This window comes from Hyla sarda, unplaced genomic scaffold (genome assembly GCF_029499605.1).
Source record: "Hyla sarda isolate aHylSar1 unplaced genomic scaffold, aHylSar1.hap1 scaffold_69, whole genome shotgun sequence".
NCBI lineage: Eukaryota > Metazoa > Chordata > Amphibia > Anura > Hylidae > Hyla > Hyla sarda.
The window spans coordinates 472,078-497,834 of record NW_026610707.1 but is presented as its reverse complement, the minus strand read 5'-3'; the positions used below and the strand labels follow the sequence as shown (position 1 = coordinate 497,834).

The window sequence follows — 25,757 nt, the reverse complement described above, 5'->3', positions numbered from 1 at the left end:
GCCCAATACCATCCCTACAGTGATCATGGTGGGGGCAGCATCATGTCTGGGGGAAACCAGGTACTGCCCATCACCTGCCCAATACCATCCCTACAGTGATCATGGTGGGGGCAGCATCATGACTGGAGGAAACCAGGTACTGCCCATCACCTGCCCAATACCATCCCTACAGTGATCATGGTGGGGGCAGCATCATGTCTGGAGGAAACCAGGCACTGCCCATCACCTGCCCAATACCATCCCTACAGTGATCATGGTGGGGGCAGCATCATGTCTGGAGGAAACCAGGTACTGCCCATCACCTGCCCAATACCATCCCTACAGAGATCATGGTGGGGGCAGCATCATGTCTGGAGGAAACCAGGTACTGCCCATCACCTGCCCAATACCATCCCTACAGTGATCATGGTGGGGGCAGCATCATGTCTGGAGGAAACCAGGTACTGCCCATCACCTGCCCAATACCATCCCTACAGAGATCATGGTGGGGGCAGCATCATGTCTGGAGGAAACCAGGCACTGCCCATCACCTGTCCAATACCATCCCTACAGTGATCATGGTGGGGGCAGCATCATGTCTGGGGGAAACCAGGTACTGCCCATCACCTGCCCAATACCATCCCTACAGTGATCATGGTGGGGGCAGCATCATGTCTGGGGGGAACCAGGTACTGCCCAATACCATCCCTACAGTGATCATGGTGGGGGCAGCATCATGTCTGGAGGTAACAGGCACTGCCCATCACCTGTCCAATACCATCCCTACAGTGATCATGGTGGGGGCAGCATCATGTATAGAGGAAACCAGGTACTGGCCATTACCTGCCCAATACCATCCCTACAGTGATCATGGTGGGGGCAGCATCATGTCTGGGGGAAACCAGGTATTGCCCATCACCTGCCCAATACCATCCCTACAGTGATCATGGTGGGGGCAGCATCAAGTCTGGAGTTAACAGGCCCTGCCCATCACCTGCCCAATACCATCCCTACAGTGATCATGGTGGGGGCAGCATCATGTCTGGGGGAAACCAGGTACTGGCCATTACCTGCCCAATACCATCCCTACAGTGATCATGGTGGGGGCAGCATCATGTCTGGAGGAAACCAGGTACTGCCCATCACCTGCCCAATACCATCCCTACAGTGATCATTGTGGGGGGCAGCATCATGACTGGAGGAAACCAGGTACTGCCTATCACCTGCCCAATACCATCCCTACAGTGATCATAATGGGGGCAGCATCATGTCTGGAGGAAACCAGGCACTGCCCATCACCTGCCCAATACCATCCCTACAGTGATCATGGTGGGGGCAGCATCATGTCTGGGGGATACCAGGCACTGCCCATCACCTGTCCAATACCATCCCTACAGGGATCATGGTGGGGGCAGCATCATGTCTGGGGGAAACCAGGCACTGCCCATCACCTGCCCAATACCATCCCTACAGTGATTATGGTGGGGGCAGCATCATGTCTGGGGGAGACCAGGCACTGCCCATCACCTGCCCAATACCATCCCTACAGTGATCTTGGTGGGGGCAGCATCATGTCTGGGGGAAACCAGGCACTGCCCATCACCTGCCGAATACCATCCCTACAGTGATCATGGTGGGGGCAGCATCATGTCTGGGGAGACCAGGTACTGCCCATCACCTGCCCAATACCATCCCTACAGTGATCATGGTGGGGGCAGCATCATGTCTGGGGGAGACCAGGTACTGCCCATCACCTGCCCAATACCATCCCTACAGTGATCATGGTGGGGGCAGCATCATATCTGGAGGAAACCAGGCACTGCCCATCACCTGCCCAATACCATCCCTACAGTGATCATGGTGGGGGCAGCATCATGTCTGGGGGAGACCAGGCACTGCCCATCACCTGCCCAATACCATCCCTACAGTGATCATGGTGGGGGCAGCATCATGTCTGGAGGAAACCAGGTACTGCCCATCACCTGCCCAATACCATCCCTACAGTGATCATGGTAAAGTAGAGATATTCTTAAGGGAAACCTGACCCAGAGCTCTGGATCTCAGACTGAGCCATTATTTTGTTGGGAGATGAAGCTTCAGCCCTAAGGCCAAGACAACACAGGAGGGACTTAGGGACAACTCTGTTAATGTCCATGAGGGGTCCCGTCAGAGCCAGACCCCAATGAAACATCTCTGGAGAGACCTGAAAATGGCTTCACCGACAGTCCCCATCCAACCTGACAGAGCTGAGAGGATCTGCAGAGAAGAATGGGAGAAAGTCCCCAAATCCAGGTGTGTACACCTCGTGGCCTCATCCCTTGTGGAGGAATCACTGGCAAAGATTCTAAACGGTGAAGAATTGATCCCTAAGACTGTAGAACGTGTATAAATAACAGACCTTCCCATTATACAGGACTGGGGTCTTTTTGGTAACTTTTTCTTCCATTTCCCCGCCAGAGAATCCACCATCCAGACCAGACAAGACCCCCCCCCCCCTCCCCCCATCTACCTGGATGCCGCCGCAGCCGTGTTTTGTTTGCTCTTCATTAGAGCCGGGCAGACGTTAGGAAACAATCTCTATGTACAAACCTGTAGGAGCCATTAACATTCCACAACACGTCCCGGAGAGCGAAACACCAGACAGACACGAATATAAGAGCCACGTACTGAGCAGATGCCAAAGAAAACAGAGATCAGAGGAGAACAGTGTGTACCGGGGTGCGGAGGGGTCTCCTCTATATACAATGTCCAGGGTGTACCGGGGAGCGGAGGGGTCTCCTCTATATACAATGTCCAGGGTGTACCGGGGAGCGGAGGGGTCTCCTCTATATAAAATGTCCAGGGTGTACCGGGGAGCGGAGGGGTCTCCTCTATATACAATGTCCAGCCTGTACCGGGGAGCGGAGGGGTCTCCTCTATATACAATGTCCAGCCTGTACCAGGGTGCGGAGGGGTCTCCTCTATATACAATGTCCAGCCTGTACCAGGGAGCGGAGGGGTCTCCTCTATATACAATGTCCAGCCTGTACCGGGGAGCGGAGGGGTCTCCTCTATATACAATGTCCGGCCTGTACAGGGGAGCGGAGGGGTCTCCTCTATATACAATGTCCAGCCTGTACCAGGGTGCGGAGGGGTCTCCTCTATATACAATGTCCAGCCTGTACCAGGGAGCGGAGGGGTCTCCTCTATATACAATGTCCAGCCTGTACCAGGGAGCGGAGGGGTCTCCTCTATATACAATGTCCAACCTGTACCAGGGAGCGGAGGGGTCTCCTCTATATACAATGTCCGGCCTGTACCGGGGTGCGGAGGGGTCTCCTCTATATACAATGTCCAGGGTGTACCGGGGAGCGGAGGGGTCTCCTCTATATACAATGTCCAGGGTGTACCGGGGAGCGGAGGGGTCTCCTCTATATACAATGTCCAGGGTGTACCGGGGAGCGGAGGGGTCTCCTCTATATACAATGTCCAGCCTGTACAGGGGAGCGGAGGGGTCTCCTCTATATACAATGTCCAGCCTGTACCGGGGAGCGGAGGGGTCTCCTCTATATAAAATGTCCAGGGTGTAACGGGGAGCGGAGGGGTCTCCTCTATATACAATGTCCAGGGTGTACCGGGGAGCGGAGGGGTCTCCTCTATATACAATGTCCAGCCTGTACCGGGGAGCGGAGGGGTCTCCTCTATATACAATGTCCAACCTGTACCAGGGAGCGGAGGGGTCTCCTCTATATACAATGTCCAGCCTGTACCGGGGAGCGGAGGGGTCTCCTCTATATACAATGTCCAACCTGTACCAGGGAGCGGAGGGGTCTCCTCTATATACAATGTCCAGCCTGTTTCGGGGAGCGGAGGGGTCTCCTCTATATACAATGTCCAACCTGTACCAGGGAGCGGAGGGGTCTCCTCTATATACAATGTCCGGCCTGTACCGGGGTGCGGAGGGGTCTCCTCTATATACAATGTCCAGGGTGTACCGGGGAGCGGAGGGGTCTCCTCTATATACAATGTCCAGGGTGTACCGGGGAGCGGAGGGGTCTCCTCTATATACAATGTCCAGGGTGTACCGGGGAGCGGAGGGGTCTCCTCTATATAAAATGTCCAGGGTGTAACGGGGAGCGGAGGGGTCTCCTCTATATACAATGTCCAGGGTGTACCGGGGAGCGGAGGGGTCTCCTCTATATACAATGTCCAGCCTGTACCGGGGAGCGGAGGGGTCTCCTCTATATACAATGTCCAGGGTGTACCAGGGAGCGGAGGGGTCTCCTCTATATACAATGTCCAGCCTGTACAGGGGAGCGGAGGGGTCTCCTCTATATACAATGTCCAGCCTGTACAGGGGAGCGGAGGGGTCTCCTCTATATACAATGTCCGGCCTGTACCGGGGAGCGGAGGGGTCTCCTCTATATACAATGTCCAGCCTGTACAGGGGAGCGGAGGGGTCTCCTCTATATACAATGTCCGGCCTGTACCGGGGAGCGGAGGGGTCTCCTCTATATACAATGTCCAGCCTGTACCGGGGAGCGGAGGGGTCTCCTCTATATACAATGTCCAGGGTGTACCGGGGAGCGGAGGGGTCTCCTCTATATACAATGTCCAGCCTGTATCGGGGAGCGGAGGGGTCTCCTCTATATACAATGTCCGGCCTGTACCGGGGAGCGGAGGGGTCTCCTCTATATACAATGTCCAGGGTGTACCGGGGAGCGGAGGGGTCTTACTTACCTGGCAGGGGAGATACCATGATCGCTACGGTCTGAAGAACTCCAAGCATTGTGGTAGAGATTTTGCGTAGTACGATTGCAGTACTTTTCGTTCTTATTAGAACCGCATTTCTCTAGAGCATACCACCTGAAGATCGTCTCCTGCCTGCCTCGGAACATCTGAAGAAGGAGAAGATCTTGAAGACTGCAGCTCCGGAAGAAGCCGACGAAGAACCTGGAAGAAGGGAATCGGCGGTGAATTCCGGAACAGCGGCGAAGAGGAAGGCGGCGCAGAATCTTTTCGAAGAAACTCGCTGCCTCTGGAGAAGGATTTGCATAGCTCCTCCCACCGGGACCGGATCTGCATAGCTCCTCCCACCCGGGAAAGAAGACTTTGCGAAGCCTCTCTCCACAAGCAAGCAAGGAAGCGGAAAAGAGCCTGCTGGAAGAAGCCATGGCCTCAACCAGCAAGTCCACCCAGGAGGCTGCAGGGCAAGGCCTGGAGGTCCAGCCCCAACCACAGCAAGCTTCAACCTCCACCACGGCAAGGCAGAAGGGCGGCAGAATTCCTAACCTGGAAGCTCCAACCCTGGAGCCCTGGATGAGGCAGACTGTTGCCTTGAAGCTCAAGCCCGTGGACGGAAGGGTGCCGGACATGTCCCACGACGTGTTCTGCAAGAAGATGCTGGCGGATCAAGGCTTCCCCACGGCTGACACCCTGGGAATAGCAACCTTCTTTTCGGGAATCTTCTACATCACCTTTGCCACCATTGGGACCTGTAGAAGATACTGGGAGGTGGTGAAAGCGGCGAGTCCCGAATCCCCTTTCTCTCGCTTTGTGGGCAACTGCCTTATTCAAAGAGAGGAGAGGCGGGTGACGGTCTCAATGCGGAACCCACACACCCCAGGCACGGACATCTCGACCTTCCTGAAGCGCTTCTGCACCGTGGTGAGGGAGCCCACCCGCATCCTGAACTCACTCGGATACTGGACCTGCAAGTGGTCTGTGGTCGTCAGACTCAACAAGAACCCTGCTTCTCCAGACGGACTACAGCACCTGCCAACGACATTTTCCTTGGGCAACTCCACAGGACTTATCTTCTACCCGGACATGCCGCAGACCTGCAGGAGATGTGGCAAGATGGGCCACGAGGGCAAGGACTGTACGGAGGATGCCTGCAGGTATTGCCGTGTGACAGGTCACACGACCAAGGACTGCCCCAAGAGCAAGACCTGCAACCTCTGCGGACTGGCAGCCCACAGCTACAAGGACTGCCCCCAGAGGGAGAGAACATGGGCATCTGTGGCAGCGAGAGCACCGAAGCCAGCCCCAGCTCCGGAGCCAACACCACGGATGGCCAAGCCGACCAAGGAGGGTAAGAAGGCGAAAGCCACCACCCCTGCCCCGTCCCGCCCCTCCCCTGCCCCTCCCGCCCCATCCCCTGCCCCTCCCGCCCCATCTCCTGCCCCATCCCGCCCCACCCCCACCCCTGCCCCATCCCGTCCCACCCCTGCCCCATCCCGTCCCACCCCTGCCCCTCCTGCCCCATCCCGTCCCACCCCTACCCCTCCTGCCCCATCCCGTCCCACCCCTGCCCCTCCTGCCCCATCCCGCCCCACCCCTGCCCCCCGTACCCCACCCCGGCCCACCCCTGCCCCGTCCTCCCCTGCCCGGCCCACCCCTGCCCCGTTCTCCCCTGCCCGGGCACTCTCTCCTGCCCCCCGCCCCACCCAGCCTCCTTTCTCTCCTGGCCCAGCAGCACCTAACCCCCCTCCAGCTGCTGGTGCCCGCCCTTCGGAGGACTTTCCTGTGATTCCTCCCCCAGGTACCATACAGAGGAAGAGGAAAGGAAGGGACAATGTATCAGAAGAGTCCCACAAAAGAAAGATAATCGAGACCTGCGAGACCCCTCAAGCTTCAGATGAGGAGATGGAGCAGGTCTGCGAGAGCCTTGAAGCTTCAGAAGGAGAGGAGGTGATGGAGCAGGCCCAAGTGGAGCAGGTCCAAGCAGAGCCAGTCCAAGCTCAATCTATGGAGGAGCTGCTGCAGGACCCAGAGGTTAAGAAAATCCTGGACACTCCGTCCAACACGGTCTACGACGAGTTCTTGGAAGGGCGCTACGAGAAGCCACACGAGCCGACAGGCGCCAGAGAAGAGGACCCGTCCGACCAGACTGGTAACTAGTATCAGAACTAACCTCTCTTTTTATTCCCATGGCTGATCTCAACATCTTCTGCATTAATGTGAGGAGTATTAGAGCTTGGTTTAGATTCCAGACTGTTCTTACGTTCTTAGATTCCCAGAGGTGTGATGTTTACATGTTGCAGGAATGTGCTTTGTCTGCTTCTAGGTCTTACAACCATCTGGCCAGGCAGTGGCCTCACGGCCCTTCCTACTGGTCTGGTGGGGGCGACAATAGGTCTGCGGGGGTGGCCATCCTGATCAGGGGAGGTAACTTTGCACTTGATTCCGTCCGGGAGCTCGTCTGTGGCAGACTTCTTGTCGCAGACGGTTCCTGGGCGGGTGAGCCCGTGCGGCTCATCAACGTGTACGCCTCCCCTGAGAGGGATGTCCGACTGGAGGTTCTCCAGGCCCTGCGGGCTGAACTCGCCACCACTAGGGCAGTAGTGTTGGGTGGTGACTTCAACTGCCCCATTGAGGTGGACGGGCGCAGTTCTGGCACATCCGCCAACCTGGACGTGACGTCTAAACTGCTGATTGAGATGGTGACGGAGGCATCCTTGCAGGACGTTGTCGGGTCCATCGGGAACGGCTCCGTAAACTATACGTGGAGCCGCCCCGATGGCTCGCTCCGTTCTCGGATAGACTTCATCTTCACTTCGAGAGCAGTCAGAAAGGTGTCGTACTCTATGGTCCCCTGCTTCTTCTCTGACCACAGGGCCATTCGATTCCGGGGGACTCTGGGCCATGGATTCCCACCTGGCCCAGGCTCCTGGAAGTTGAATTGTGCCCTGTTGGAGCAGAGGGAGGTCATGGAGGAACTTAGGGATGCGTACCTTGTATGGCGAAATGACAAATGTCTGTTCAAGTGCATCAGCGATTGGTGGGAATATGTTAAAGTCGAATTCCGTTGTTTCTTTCAGGCAAAAGGCAGACAACAGGCGTGTGCGAAGAAGTGGGACTTGAGGAAACTGCAGCGCGAGCTGCGGTCCCTGCAGGACCTGCTCCAGTGTGGCTGGGACGTCAGGGAGGAGCTGGAGGAGACCAAAAAGAGCTTGAAAAGGCACTTTGAGGAGGAATCCAAGCGAATTGTCTTTCGTTCCAAGGTGGAGAACCTGGAGAAGGGTGAGAAATGTAACTCTTTCTTTTTCAGGAAGCTCCATGCCGGCCACACGCCCCTGACTGAGCTACGAGATGAGACCGGACACATAAGGAGCGGCAAGGAGGAAGTGATGGGGGTCGTCCACGACTTCTACAGCAACCTCTACGCCCCCAAGTCATCCGACCCCGAAGCCGCCGAGAGGTTCCTGTCAGGTGTCACTAACGTTGTTGATCCCGCAGGTGCGGCGGCTATGGACGATCCCTTGACGGTGGGGGAGCTGCTCTCTGCCGCTAAATCCTTTAAGCCCGGCAGGACCCCGGGCAGTGACGGTCTCCCGGCCGAGCTCTACGTAGCGCTGGGTGACCTGATCTGTCCGGACCTGTTGGAGGTGTACGAGGAGATGGTGGTGGGGGGCAGAATGCCTCCGTCGTTGAGGGAAGGGATGATCACGATCTTGTATAAGCGGAAGGGGGAGAGATGTGACCTGAAAAACTGGCGTCCCATCTCTCTCCTGAACGTGGACTACAAGATCCTCGCCAAGGTGCTGGCCAACAGGCTGAAACCTGTCATGGGGCAGATCGTCCATCCGGACCAGACCTGCAGCATTCCTGGCCGCAGGATTGCTGACAGCCTTGCCCTTGTGAGAGACACGGTCCATTACATCCAGGACCGCGGGGGCCGCGCCGCCCTGGTCAGCTTAGATCAGGAGAAGGCGTTCGACCGTGTCTCCCACGCATTCATGGACAGGGTTTTGCGCAGGCTGGGTCTGGGGAAGATGTTTTGCTCTTTTGTTAACGTTATGTATTTTGACATTTACAGCACGGTGTTGGTGAACGGCTGGAAGACTGACCCCTTTCCTATTCTTTCAGGGGTTAGACAAGGCTGCCCTCTTTCACCTCTCCTTTTTGTTTGTGTTATAGAGCTCTTCGCTGAGACTATCCGGCAGAATGGAGAGATCAGAGGGATCACCGCACCAGGACCAGATCGCCACGAGGTCAAGTGCTCGCTCTACATGGACGACGTGACCGTCTTCTGTGCTGACCAGCGTTCGGTGACTGCACTCGTCCAGACCTGCGAGGACTTCGGCAGAGCTTCGGGGGCAAAAGTCAACTGCGGGAAGTCGGAGGCCATGCTCTTCGGGGAGTGGCACCTGGCTTCTTCCGCCCCCTTCCCCTTTACTATTAAGCCGGACTTCATTCAAATTCTTGGAGTCTGGTTCGGGAAGGAAGGAGCGGCCCTTAAGTCTTGGCAAGACCGACTAGGAAGGATAAACTCAAAGATCGGACTGTGGAGCTCCAGAAAGCTCACGATGGAAGGCAAGGCACTTGTCCTGCGGAGTGAAGTTTTGCCTGTGCTCCAATATACCGCACAGGCCTGGCCTCCCCATACCACCGTTTGCAAGGCCATCACCCGGACAGTGTTTGGCTTCGTCTGGGGCAAAATGGACAGAGTCAAGAGGACCGTGATGTACAAGGAACCCCGCAAGGGTGGGAAGGGAATACCTGACATCCCCGCTCTGCTGAGGGCCTCCTTTGCATGTGTCACGGTGCAGCGGACTCTTGTTGAAAAGACTGGCTCAGCGGGCAGGTCCATGTCTCGCTTGCTTCTCATGCCCCTCTGGAGACAGCTGGGCTGGGACAAGTGGGACAGCTCCATCCCTTACAACTGGAACACTCCCTGGTTCTATGGGGATGTTGTCCGGTTTGTGAGGGAGCACCAGCTGGAAGGACTGAAACCCGACCTATGGAAGCCGAAGACAATCCACAAGCTCATCCGAGCTAAGGACTTGACCGAGCTGGTTCCGGGACTCCCCGCAGCCACTGCAGAGACAGTTTGGAACAATGTGGCCTCAAAGCGGCTTACCAATGGACACAAGGACTTGTCGTGGATGGCCGTCATGGGAGGTCTCTCTCTCAGGTCATTCATGCATGCCCGCAACCTGTGCAAGACCCGGTACTGCCCCCGTTGCCCCTACGTGGAGGAAACATCTTTCCACGTGTTTTGGCAGTGCCCCTTTGCACAGGGTCTGTTGGACGCCCTAGAACATGAACTCAGAGACTCAGTGCCCAGGAACTGCCTATCGTACCATTCGGTGCTTTACGGCCTGTTCCCTGGGACCCACGACGTGGAGGCCATCCAGGAGGCCTGGCGCCTTATGAACTGTTTTAAGGACGCAGTGTGGCTTGCCAGGAACCGCCTCGTGATCAACAAGGAAAACATGTCCGTCCGGGACTGCCGCAGGTTCATCAAGAACCTGCTTAGAGACTATTCCATCTTGGACAGCTCGGCCGTTGATGAGGAAGAAGAGGAGTGAAGACCCCTCTCCTTCTCCCATGTCTCCCTGAAGATACAGCCCAACAGTTTGGCCCTGTGATCCGCCCCCTCCCTACCCCCACATAGTCGCCCACACCCCTACCCCGATCACAGATTGTATTATTTGGTTTTTGTTTGATCTCTTGTGCTTTTCTATTACAGGATCGAGCTGAATGTTAGAGTAGCATGGTGTGCGATGTATAGCTTAGGGAATCTTTGCTGTGTATTGTACTATCATGCTTTGTGTGACTGTAATTTATTGTACGACTTGTAATGACTGAACGGTAAATAAAGCTCTTTCAATCAAAAATACAATGTCCAGGGTGTACAGGGGAGCGGAGGGGTCTCCTCTATATACAATGTCCAGGGTGTACAGGGGAGCGGAGGGGTCTCCTCTATATACAATGTCCAGGGTGTACAGGGGAGCGGAGGGGTCTCCTCTATATACAATGTCCAGGGTGTACCGGGGAGCGGAGGGGTCTCCTCTATATACAATGTCCAGCCTGTACCGGGGAGCGGAGGGGTCTCCTCTATATACAATGTCCGGCCTGTACCGGGGTGCGGAGGGGTCTCCTCTATATACAATGTCCAGCCTGTACCGGGGTGCGGAGGGGTCTCCTCTATATACAATGTCCAGGGTGTACCGGGGAGCGGAGGGGTCTCCTCTATATACAATGTCCAGGGTGTACAGGGGAGCGGAGGGGTCTCCTCTATATACAATGTCCAGCCTGTACCGGGGAGCGGAGGGGTCTCCTCTATATACAATGTCCAGGGTGTACCGGGGAGCGGAGGGGTCTCCTCTATATACAATGTCCGGCCTGTACGGGGGAGCGGAGGGGTCTCCTTTATATACAATGTCCAGGGTGTACCGGGGAGCAGAGGGGTCTCCTCTATATACAATGTCCAGGGTGTACCGGGGAGCGGAGGGGTCTCCTCTATATACAATGTCCAGGGTGTACCGGGGAGCGGAGGGGTCTCCTCTATATACAATGTCCAGGGTGTACCGGGGAGCGGAGGGGTCTCCTCTATATACAATGTCCAGCCTGTACAGGGGAGCGGAGGGGTCTCCTTTATATACAATGTCCAGCCTGTACAGGGGAGCGGAGGGGTCTCCTCTGTATACAATGTCCAGGGTGTACAGGGGAGCGGAGGGGTCTCCTCTATATACAATGTCCAGCCTGTACAGGGGAGCGGAGGGGTCTCCTCTATATACAATGTCCAGGGTGTACAGGGGAGCGGAGGGGTCTCCTCTATATACAATGTCCGGCCTGTACCGGGGAGCGGAGGGGTCTCCTCTATATACAATGTCCAGCCTGTACCGGGGAGCGGAGGGGTCTCCTCTATATACAATGTCCAGGGTGTACAGGGGAGCGGAGGGGTCTCCTCTATATACAATGTCCAGGGTGTACAGGGGAGCGGAGGGGTCTCCTCTATATACAATGTCCGGCCTGTACCGGGGTGCGGAGGGGTCTCCTCTATATACAATGCCCAGGGTGTACCGGGGAGCGGAGGGGTCTCCTCTATATACAATGTCCAGGGTGTACAGGGGAGCGGAGGGGTCTCCTCTATATACAATGTCCAGCCTGTACCGGGGAGCGGAGGGGTCTCCTCTATATAAAATGTCCAGGGTGTACCGGGGAGCGGAGGGGTCTCCTCTATATACAATGTCCAGCCTGTACCGGGGAGCGGAGGGGTCTCCTCTATATACAATGTCCAGCCTGTACCGGGGAGCGGAGGGGTCTCCTCTATATACAATGTCCGGCCTGTACCGGGGAGCGGAGGGGTCTCCTCTATATACAATGTCCGGCCTGTACCGGGGAGCGGAGGGGTCTCCTCTATATACAATGTCCAGGGTGTACAGGGGAGCGGAGGGGTCTCCTCTATATACAATGTCCGGCCTGTACCGGGGAGCGGAGGGGTCTCCTCTATATACAATGTCCAGCCTGTACAGGGGAGCGGAGGGGTCTCCTCTATATACAATGTCCAGTCTGTACAGGGGAGCGGAGGGGTCTCCTCTATATACAATGTCCAGGGTGTACCGGGGAGCGGAGGGGTCTCCTCTATATACAATGTCCAGCCTGTACAGGGGAGCGGAGGGGTCTCCTCTATATACAATGTCCAGCCTGTACCGGGGAGCAGAGGGGTCTCCTCTATATACAATGTCCGGCCTGTACAGGGGAGCGGAGGGGTCTCCTCTATATACAATGTCCAGCCTGTACCGGGGAGCGGAGGGGTCTCCTCTATATACAATGTCCAGCCTGTACCGGGGAGCGGAGGGGTCTCCTCTATATACAATGTCCAGCCTGTACAGGGGAGCAGAGGGGTCTCCTCTATATACAATGTCCAGCCTGTACCGGGGAGCGGAGGGGTCTCCTCTATATACAATGTCCGGCCTGTACAGGGGAGCGGAGGGGTCTCCTTTATATACAATGTCCAGCCTGTACAGGGGAGCGGAGGGGTCTCCTCTATATACAATGTCCAGCCTGTACAGGGGAGCGGAGGGGTCTCCTCTATATACAATGTCCAGCCTGTACAGGGGAGCGGAGGGGTCTCCTCTATATACAATGTCCGGCCTGTACAGGGGAGCGGAGGGGTCTCCTCTATATACAATGTCCAGCCTGTACAGGGGAGCGGAGGGGTCTCCTCTATATACAATGTCCAGCCTGTACCGGGGAGCGGAGGAGTCTCCTCTATATACAATGTCCAGCCTGTACAGGGGAGCGGAGGGGTCTCCTCTATATACAATGTCCAGGGTGTACAGGGGAGCGGAGGGGTCTCCTCTATATACAATGTCCAGCCTGTACAGGGGAGCGGAGGGGTCTCCTCTATATACAATGTCCAGGGTGTACCGGGGAGCGGAGGGGTCTCCTCTATATACAATGTCCGGCCTGTACCGGGGAGCGGAGGGGTCTCCTCTATATACAATGTCCAGCCTGTACAGGGGAGCGGAGGGGTCTCCTCTATATACAATGTCCAGCCTGTACAGGGGAGCGGAGGGGTCTCCTCTATATACAATGTCCAGCCTGTACAGGGGAGCGGAGGGGTCTCCTCTATATACAATGTCCAGCCTGTACAGGGGAGCGGAGGGGTCTCCTCTATATACAATGTCCAGCCTGTGCCAGGGTGCACCAAGAAAACATTCCCCACCATTACATCTCCTCCACCAGAGTGAACTGTTCACACAGGACAGGAAGGGATAATAAATTCATGCTGTTTGTGCCAAATTCTGACCCCATATCAGAATGGTGACCATCTGACCAGGACATGTTATAGAGATCTGGATCCATCTGACCAGGACATGTTATAGAGATCTGGATCCATCTGACCAGGACATGTTATAGAGATCTGGATCCATCTGACCAGGACATGTTATAGAGATCTGGATCCATCTGACCAGGCCATGTTTCTCTATAGAGATCTGGATCCATCTGACCAGGACATGTTTCTCTATAGAGATCTGGATCCATCTGACCAGGACATGTTTCTCTATAGAGATCTGGATCCATCTGACCAGGCCATGTTTCTCTATAGAGATCTGGATCCATCTGACCAGGCCATGTTTCTCTATAGAGATCTGGATCCATCTGACCAGGACATGTTTCTCTATAGAGATCTGGATCCATCTGACCAGGACATGTTTCTCTATAGAGATCTGGATCCATCTGACCAGGACATGTTATAGAGATCTGGATCCATCTGACCAGTACATGTTTCTCTACAGAGATCTGGATCCATCTGACCAGGCCATGTTTCTCTATATAGATCTGGATCCATCTGACCAGGTCATGTTTCTCTATAGAGATCTGGATCCATCTGATCAGGCCATGTTTCTCTATATAGATCTGGATCCATCTGACCAGGACATGTTTCTCTATAGAGATCTGGATCCATCTGACCAGGTCATGTTTCTCTATAGAGATCTGGATCCATCTGATCAGGACATGTTTCTCTATAGAGATCTGGATCCATCTGACCAGGACATGTTTCTCTATAGAGATCTGGATCCATCTGACCAGGTCATGTTTCTCTATAGAGATCTGGATCCATCTGATCAGGACATGTTTCTCTATAGAGATCTGGATCCATCTGACCAGGTCATGTTTCTCTATAGAGATCTGGATCCATCTGATCAGGACATGTTTCTCTATAGAGATCTGGACCCATCTGACCAGGACATGTTTCTCTATATAGATCTGGATCCATCTGACCAGGCCATGTTTCTCTATAGAGATCTGGATCCATCTGACCAGGCCATGTTTCTCTATAGAGATCTGGATCCATCTGACCAGGCCATGTTTCTCTACAGAGATCTGAACCCATCTGACCAGGTCATGTTTCTCTATAGAGATCTGGATCCATCTGATCAGGTCATGTTTCTCTATAGATCTGGATCTATCTGATCAGGTAATGTTTCTCTATATAGATCTGGATCCATCTGACCAGGACATGTTTCTCTAGAGATCTGGATCCATCTGACCAGGACATGTTTCTCTATAGAGATCTGGATCCATCTGACCAGGTCATGTTTCTCTATAGAGATCTGGATCCATCTGACCAGGTCATGTTTCTCTATAGAGATCTGGATCCATCTGATCAGGACATGTTTCTCTATAGAGATCTGGATCCATCTGACCAGGCCATGTTTCTCTATAGATCTGGATCCATCTGACCAGGACATGTTTCTCTAGAGAGATCTGGATCCATCTGACCAGGTCATGTTTCTCTATAGAGATCTGGAGCCATCTGACCAGGTCATGTTTCTCTATAGAGATCTGGATCCATCTGACCAGGCCATGTTTCTCTATATAGATCTGGATCCATCTGACCAGGACATGTTTCTCTATAGAGATCTGGATCCTTCTGACCAGGACATGTTTCTCTATAGAGATCTGGATCCATCTGACCAGGTCATGTTTCTCTATAGAGATCTGGATCCATCTGATCAGGACATGTTTCTCTATATAGATCTGGATCCATCTGACCAGGTCATGTTTCTCTATAGAGATCTGGATCCATCTGATCAGGACATGTTTCTCTATATAGATCTGGATCCATCTGACCAGGCCATGTTTCTCTATAGAGATCTGGATCCATCTGACCAGGCCATGTTTCTCTATAGAGATCTGGATCCATCTGACCAGGTCATGTTTCTCTATAGAGATCTGGATCCATCTGACCAGGACATGTTTCTCTATAGAGATCTGGATCCATCTGACCAGGTCATGTTTCTCTATAGAGATCTGGATCCATCTGACCAGGACATGTTTCTCTATAGAGATCTGGATCCATCTGATCAGGCCATGTTTCTCTATAGAGATCTGGATCCATCTGACCAGGCCATGTTTCTCTATATAGATCTGGATGCATCTGACCAGGTCATGTTTCTCTATAGAGATCTGGATCCATCTGATCAGGCCATGTTTCTCTATACAGATCTGGATCCATCTGACCAGGACATGTTATAGAGATCTGGATCCATCTGACCAGGACATGTTTCTCTATAGAGATCTGGATCCATCTGACCAGGACATGTTATAGAGATCTGGATCCATCTGACCAGGACATGTTATAGAGATCTGGATCCATCTGACCAGGCCATGTTTCTCTATAGAGATCTGGATCCATCTGACCAGGCCATGTTTCTCTATAGAGATCTGGATCCATCTGACCAGGACATGTTTCTCTATAGAGATCTGGATCCATCTGACCAGGACATGTTTCTCTATAGAGATCTGGATCCATCTGACCAGGACATGTTATAGAGATCTGGATCCATCTGACCAGTACATGTTTCTCTACAGAGATCTGGATCCATCTGACCAGGCCATGTTTCTCTATATAGATCTGGATCCATCTGACCAGGTCATGTTTCTCTATAGAGATCTGGATCCATCTGATCAGGCCATGTTTCTCTATATAGATCTGGATCCATCTGACCAGGACATGTTTCTCTATAGAGATCTGGATCCATCTGACCAGGTCATGTTTCTCTATAGAGATCTGGATCCATCTGATCAGGACATGTTTCTCTATAGAGATCTGGATCCATCTGACCAGGACATGTTTCTCTATAGAGATCTGGATCCATCTGACCAGGTCATGTTTCTCTATAGAGATCTGGATCCATCTGATCAGGACATGTTTCTCTATAGAGATCTGGATCCATCTGACCAGGTCATGTTTCTCTATAGAGATCTGGATCCATCTGATCAGGACATGTTTCTCTATAGAGATCTGGACCCATCTGACCAGGACATGTTTCTCTATATAGATCTGGATCCATCTGACCAGGCCATGTTTCTCTATAGAGATCTGGATCCATCTGACCAGGCCATGTTTCTCTATAGAGATCTGGATCCATCTGACCAGGCCATGTTTCTCTATAGAGATCTGAACCCATCTGACCAGGTCATGTTTCTCTATAGAGATCTGGATCCATCTGATCAGGTCATGTTTCTCTATAGATCTGGATCTATCTGATCAGGTAATGTTTCTCTATATAGATCTGGATCCATCTGACCAGGACATGTTTCTCTAGAGATCTGGATCCATCTGACCAGGACATGTTTCTCTATAGAGATCTGGATCCATCTGACCAGGTCATGTTTCTCTATAGAGATCTGGAGTCATCTGACCAGGTCATGTTTCTCTATAGAGATCTGGATCCATCTGATCAGGACATGTTTCTCTATAGAGATCTGGATCCATCTGACCAGGCCATGTTTCTCTATAGATCTGGATCCATCTGACCAGGACATGTTTCTCTAGAGAGATCTGGATCCATCTGACCAGGTCATGTTTCTCTATAGAGATCTGGAGCCATCTGACCAGGTCATGTTTCTCTATATAGATCTGGATCCATCTGACCAGGACATGTTTCTCTATAGAGATCTGGATCCTTCTGACCAGGACATGTTTCTCTATAGAGATCTGGATCCATCTGACCAGGTCATGTTTCTCTATAGAGATCTGGATCCATCTGATCAGGACATGTTTCTCTATATAGATCTGGATCCATCTGACCAGGTCATGTTTCTCTATAGAGATCTGGATCCATCTGATCAGGACATGTTTCTCTATAGAGATCTGGATCCATCTGATCAGGTCATGTTTCTCTATAGAGATCTGGATCCATCTGATCAGGTCATGTTTCTCTATAGAGATCTGGATCCATCTGACCAGGACATGTTTCTCTATAGAGATCTGGATCCATCTGATCAGGACATGTTTCTCTATATAGATCTGGATCCATCTGACCAGGACATGTTTCTCTATATAGATCTGGATCCATCTGATCAGGACATGTTTCTCTATATAGATCTGGATCCATCTGATCAGGACATGTTTCTCTATAGAGATCTGGATCCATCTGACCAGGACATGTTTCTCTATAGAGATCTGGAGTCATCTGACCAGGTCATGTTTCTCTATAGAGATCTGGATCCATCTGATCAGGACATGTTTCTCTATAGAGATCTGGATCCATCTGACCAGGACATGTTTCTCTATAGATCTGGATCCATCTGACCAGGACATGTTTCTCTATAGAGATCTGGATCCATCTGACCAGGCCATGTTTCTTTATAGATCTGGATCCATCTGACCAGGTCATGTTTCTCTATAGAGATCTGGATCCATCTGACCAGGACATGTTTCTCTATAGAGATCTGGATCCATCTGACTAGGACATGTTTCTCTATAGAGATCTGGATCCATCTGACCAGGACATGTTTCTCTATATAGATCTGGATCCATCTGACCAGGCCATGTTTCTCTATAGAGATCTGGATCCATCTGACCAGGACATGTTTCTCTATAGAGATCTGGATCCATCTGACCAGGACATGTTTCTCTATAGAGATCTGGATCCATCTGACCAGGACATGTTTCTCTATAGAGATCTGGATCCATCTGATCAGGACATGTTTCTCTATAGAGATCTGGATCCATCTGACCAGGACATGTTTCTCTATAGAGATCTGGATCCATCTGACCAGGCCATGTTTCTCTATAGAGATCTAGATCCATCTGACAAGGCCATGTTTCTCTATAGAGATCTGGATCCATCTGACCAGGACATGTTTCTCTATAGAGATCTGGATCCATCTGACCAGGACATGTTTCTCTATAGAGATCAGGATCCATCTGACCAGGACATGTTTCTCTATAGAGATCTGGATCCATCTGACCAGGACATGTTTCTCTATAGAGATCTGGATCCATCTGACCAGGACATGTTTCTCTATAGAGATCTGGATCCAGATGTGACAACCTCTATAGTAGCCCCTTATGGCGCCTGCGGCCTACACTCATGGCGGTGTTGAACCGCTCGACATCATTGCAGCAAACACGGATGATGTCCCCCATAAGTGACCAATGTGATCAGACGTGAAGGACCAAGGGATTGCGCCTGACTGGAGATGCACGGTACCTTTCCTCCAATAACGATGGGAGAGATAGAGACACACGTGCGGGGTGGTCCTTGTGTATGTCCAGTGCTTCTATAGAGATGAATGGTGGACATGTGTAGACCGCCAAGGATGGTCATAGAGATGAATGGCAGACGTTTGTAGACCCCAGCTCCGTGCACAAGTCGGGGGCACCAAAAGTTGGACCCCCGTGAACTTATCCTTTGTATAGTGGATAGTATGTTAGTGCTGGAGACCTGTTTGGACCCCGTGATCTTATCCTTTGGATAGTGGATAGTATGTTAGTGCTGGAGACCTGTCTGGACCCTGTGATCTTATCCTTTGGATAGTGGATAGTATGTTAGTGCTGGAGACCTGTCTGGACCCTGTGATCTTATCCTTTGGATAGTGGATAGTATGTTAGTGCTGGAGACCTGTCTGGACCCTGTGATCTTATCCTTTGGATAGTGGATAGTATGTTAGTGCTGGAGACCTGTTTGGACCCCGTGATCTTATCCTTTGGTAGTGGATGGTATGTTAGTGCTGGAGACCCCTCTGGACCCCGTGATCTTATCCTTTGGTAGTGGATAGTATGTTAGTGCTGGAGACCTGTGTGGACCCTGTGATTTTATCCTTTGTATAGTGAATTGTATGTTCGTGCTGGAGACCTGTCTGGACCCCGTGATCTTGTCCCTTGTATAGTGGATAGTATGTTAGTGCTGGAGACCTGTCTGGACCCCGTGATCTTATCCTTTGGATAGTGGATAGTATGTTAGTGCTGGAGACCTGTCTGGACCCCGTGATCTTATCCTTTGTATAGCGGATAGTATGTTTGTGCTGGAGACCTGTCTGGACCCCGTGATCTCATCCTTTGGTAGTGGATAGTATGTTAGTGCTGGAGACCTGTGTGGACCCCGTGATCTTATCCTTTGGATTGTATGTTAGTGCTGGAGACCTGTGTGGACCCCGTGATCTCATCCTTTGGTAGTGGATAGTATGTTAGTGCTGGAGACCTGTCTGGACCCCGTGATCTTATCCTTTGGATTGTATGTTAGTGCTGGAGACCTGTGTGGACCCCGTGATCTTATCCTTTGGATTGTATGTTAGTGCTGGAGACCTGTGTGGACAGAGCACAAGGACAATGTGAACGTGGCCTTAATAACCGTAATAATCATCCTGCGCCCCCCTCCCCTCCCCCCGGAGCTCATACACAGCAGCCTGGAGGTAAAGTATAGCGGACGACAGCTGTCAGTGAATAGTGACATCTATGAAGAATTTCACCAGGGGGTCCCCCCCCCCCCCCCGTACTACCTAAGACCACCACACAATAGACTGTGTGTTACCATCTCTGCTTGCTGTCAGTGAATATAACATAATGGATGACCTCTGACCCTGAGATCCCCTTATATTACAGTCCTGCACCCCATACCCTATATCATTATATAATAGACTGTGTGTTACCATCTCTGCTTGCTGTCAGTGGATAGTAACATAATGGATGACCTCTGACCCTGAGATCCCCTTATATTACAGTCCTGCACCCCACACCCTATATCATTATATAATAGACTGTGTGTTACCATCTCTGCTTGCTGTCAGTGAATATAACATAATGGATGACCTCTGACCCTGAGATCCCCTTATATTACAGTCCTGCACCCCATACCCTATATCATTATATAATAGACTGTGTGTTACCATCTCTGCTTGCTGTCAGTGGATAGTAACATAATGGATGACCTCTGACCCTAAGATCCCCTTATATTACAGTCCTGCACCCCATACCCTATATCATTATATAATAGACTGTGTGTTACCATCTCTGCTTGCTGTCAGTGAATATAACATAATGGATGACCTTTGACCCTGAGATCCCCTTATATTTCAGTCCAGCAACCCATACTACCTAAGACCCCTATATAATAGACTTTGTATTACATCTCTGCTTGCTGTCCGTGGATAGTAACATAATGGATGACCTCTGACCCTGAGATCCCCTTATATTACAGTCCTGCACCCCATACCCTATATCATTATATAATAGACTTTGTATTACATATCTGCTTGCTGTCAGTGGATAGTAACATAATGGATGACCTCTGAACCTGAGATCTCCTTATATTACAGTCCTGCACCCCATACCCTATATCATTATATAATAGACTTTGTATTACATTTCTGCTTGCTGTCAGTGAATAGTAACATAATGGATGACCTCTGACCCTGAGATCCCCTTATATTACAGTCCTGCACCCCATACCCTATATCATTATATAATATACTTTGTATTACATTTCTGCTTGCTGTCAGTGAATATAACATAATGGATGACCTCTGACCCTGAGATCCCCTTATATTACAGTCCTGCACCCCATACCCTATATCATTATATAATAGACTGTGTGTTACCATCTCTGCTTGCTGTCAGTGGATAGTAACATAATGGATGACCTCTGACCCTGAGATCCCCTTATATTACAGTGCTGCACCCCATACCCTATATCATTATATAATAGACTTTGTATTACATATCTGCTTGCTGTCAGTGGATAGTAACATAATGGATGACCTCTGACCCTGAGATCCCCTTATATTACAGTCCTGCACCCCATACCCTATATCATTATATAATAGACTGTGTGTTACCATCTCTGCTTGCTGTCAGTGAATAGTAACATAATGGATGACCTCTGACCCTGAGATCCCCTTATATTACAGTCCTGCACCCCACACCCTATATCATTATATAATAGACTGTGTGTTACCATCTCTGCTTGCTGTCAGTGAATATAACATAATGGATGACCTCTGACCCTGAGATCCCCTTATATTACAGTCCTGCACCCCATACCCTATATCATTATATAATAGACTGTGTGTTACCATCTCTGCTTGCTGTCAGTGGATAGTAACATAATGGATGACCTTTGACCCTGAGATCCCCTTATATTTCAGTCCAGCAACCCATACTACCTAAGACCCCTATATAATAGACTTTGTATTACATCTCTGCTTGCTGTCCGTGGATAGTAACATAATGGATGACCTCTGACCCTGAGATCCCCTTATATTACAGTCCTGCACCCCATACCCTATATCATTATATAATAGACTTTGTATTACATTTCTGCTTGCTGTCAGTGAATAGTAACATAATGGATGACCTCTGACCCTGAGATCCCCTTATATTTCAGTCCAGCAACCCATACTACCTAAGACCCCTATATAATAGACGTTGTATTACATCTCTGCTTGCTGTCCGTGGATAGTAACATAATGGATGACCTCTGACCCTGAGATCCCCTTATATTACAGTCCTGCACCCCATACCCTATATCATTATATAATAGACTTTGTATTACATTTCTGCTTGCTGTCAGTGAATAGTAACATAATGGATGACCTCTGACCCTGAGATCCCCTTATATTACAGTCCTGCACCCCATACCCTATATCATTATATAATAGACTTTGTATTACATTTCTGCTTGCTGTCAGTGAATAGTAACATAATGGATGACCTCTGACCCTGAGATCCCCTTATATTTCAGTCCTGCACCCCATACCCTATATCATTATATAATAGACTTTGTATTACATTTCTGCTTGCTGTCAGTGAATATAACATAATGGATGACCTCTGACCCTGAGATCCCCTTATATTACAGTCCTGCACCCCATACCCTATATCATTATATAATAGACTTTGTATTACATTTCTGCTTGCTGTCAGTGAATAGTAACATAATGGATGACCTCTGACCCTGAGATCCCCTTATATTACAGTCCTGCACCCCATACCCTATATCATTATATAATAGACTTTGTATTACATCTCTGCTTGCTGTCAGTGGATAGTAACATAATGGATGACCTCTGACCCTGAGATCCCCTTATATTTCAGTTCAGCAACCCATACTACCTAAGACCCCTATATAATAGACGTTGTATTACATCTCTGCTTGCTGTCAGTGGATAGTAACATAATGGATGAACTCTGACCCTCGCCTCAGACACCCAGATAATGCACTTAGGGGTGAAGTAAGAACCTACCTCATTAGTCAGTGTTTCCCAACCGGGGTGTCTCCAGCTGTTGCAAAACTACAACTCCCAGCATGCCCGGCAGCCGTAGAGAACAGCAGGAGGCCCTGGCTGTCATACACTGAGACAAGGTGTAGATATGATCGCAGATTAGACCGCCGGACGTGGCCCCTGCGGCCCCCAGAGCCTGGACCAGATGGTCACGTGGTTCGCTCCGGCAGCAGCCCCTCCGGTTACCATGGTAACCAGACAACTCAGACACCGCGGCCCGTGCCCTCCGCACCCCGCACTCACCGTCAGCCGCCGCGGAGGAGAGGAGGGAGCAGCCCGGACACCACCGCACCCGCCGGGACCGAACTCTGCCACAAAGTTTCCAGGTACCAGCCGGGGAGAGAAGAGCAGGTACGGGGTACGGGAGGGTCCAAACCTCCTCCAATGGCGACACTAGGGCGGGGCTAAGGAGGTCACTGTCCAATCACTGGCCAGGACTGGAAGATGTGAGGAGGGGGACAGCCAATCCGGAGCGGAGGGGGCGGGGCTAGTGCGGCTGACTGGAGCCATAGTGACAGACGGGAGTCCGGAGCAGCCAGGGCCAGGTATCATATTATATTATATTATATTATATCACATTATATTATATCACATTATATCATATTATATCACATTATATCACATTATATTATATCACATTATATTATATCACATTATATCATATTATATCACATTATATCACATTATATTATATCATATCACATCACATTATATTATATCATATCATCACATTATATCACATTATATCATATTATATCACATTATATCATATTATATCACATTATATTATATCATATCATCACATTATATCACATTATATCATATTATATCACATTATATCATATTATATCACATTATATCATATCATATCACATTATATTATATCACATTATATCACATTATATCATATTATATTATATCATATCACATCACATTATATTATATCATATCATCACATTATATCACATTATATCATATCACATTATATTAAATCATATTATATCACATTATATTATATCATATCACATTATATCATATCATATCACATTATATTATATCATATCACATTATATTATATCATATCACATTATATCATATCACATTATATTATATCATATCACATCACATTATATGACATTATATCATATTATATCATATCACATTATATTATATCACACTGTATCATTATATTATACCTCTCTGTATTATTATATCATATTATATCACATGATATTATATCACATTATATCATATTATATCACATTATATCATATCATAATATATCACATTATATCATATTACATCATATATCATATTATATCACACTGTATCATTATATTATACCTCTTTGTATTATTATATTATATCACACTGTATCATTATATTATACCTCTTTGTATTATTATATCACTGTATCATTATATTATACCTCTCTGTATTATTATATCACATTATATCATATTATATATCATACTGTATCATTATATTATACCTCTCTGTATTATTATATCACATTATATAGTATATCTTATTATATTATATAACATTATATCACATTATATCACATATCATATTATATCACATTATATCACATATATTATATCACATTATATCATAATATATCACAATGTATCATTATATTATACCTCTTTGTATTATTATATTATATCACACTGTATCATTATATTATACCTCTCTGTATTATTATATCACATTATATCATATTATATCATACTGTATCATTATATTATACCTCTCTGTATTATTATATCACATTATATAGTATATCTTATTATATTATATAACATTATATCACATTATATCACATATCATATTATATCACATTATATCACATATATTATATCACATTATATCATAATATATCACACTGTATCATTATATTATACCTCTCTGTATTATTATATCATATTATATCACACTGTATCATTGTGTTATACCTCTCTGTAGTATTATATAACATTATATCATATTATATTATATCACACTGTATCATTATATTATACCTCTCTGTATTATTATATCACATTATATTATATCACACTGTATCATTATATTATACCTCTCTGTATTATTATATCATATTATATTATATCACACTGTATCATTGTATAATAACTCTCTGTATTATTATATCACATTATATTATATTATATCACACCGTATCATTATATGATACCTCTCTGTATTATTATATCACACTGTATCATTGTATTATACCTCTCCGTATTATTATATCACATTATATCATATTATATCACACTGTATCATTATATTATACCTCTCTGTACAGTATTATTATATCACATTATGTCATATTATACCACACTGTATCGTTATATTATACCTCTCTGTATTATTATATCAAATTATATTATATCACATTATATCATATGATATTATATCTCTTCATATATTACATTATATTATACCACAGTGTATCATTATAACATGTCACATATTACATCATATTATATCATATTATACCTCTCCGTATTATTATGTCACATGATATCATATTATATCCCTTCATATATCACATTATATCACACTATCATTATATTATACCAAACTGTATTATTATATAATACCACACTGTATCATTATAACATGTCACATATTACATTATATTATATCATATTATACCTCTGTATTATTATGTCACATTATATTATATCACATTATATCATATCATATCCTTTCATATATCACATTATATTATATTATATCACATTATATTATATCATATCCCTTCATATATCACATTATATTATATCACATTATATTATATCACATTATATCATATCATATCCCTTCATATATCACATTATATTATATTATATCACATTATATTATATCACATTATATTATATCATATCCCTTCATATATCACATTATATTACATCACATTATATTATATCATATCCCTTCATATATCACATTATATTATATCACATTATATTATA

General features: G+C 48.3%; 1 protein-coding gene across 2 annotated transcripts in view; it reads right to left on the bottom strand.

Moving 5' to 3' along the window:
• Positions 1-23,191, bottom strand: part of STK33 (serine/threonine kinase 33) — a 79,973-nt gene extending 56,782 nt beyond the window's left edge. The window contains exon 1 of one of the 2 annotated variants that reach the window (XM_056554372.1): positions 23,017-23,191. The gene's annotated coding sequence lies outside the window, so the exon portion shown is untranslated. Of the gene's footprint in view, positions 1-22,734; positions 22,935-23,016 lie in introns of those variants that run through there. The other variant, XM_056554373.1, reaches the window with a different exon arrangement.
• Positions 23,192-25,757: the final 2,566 nt, after the last annotated feature.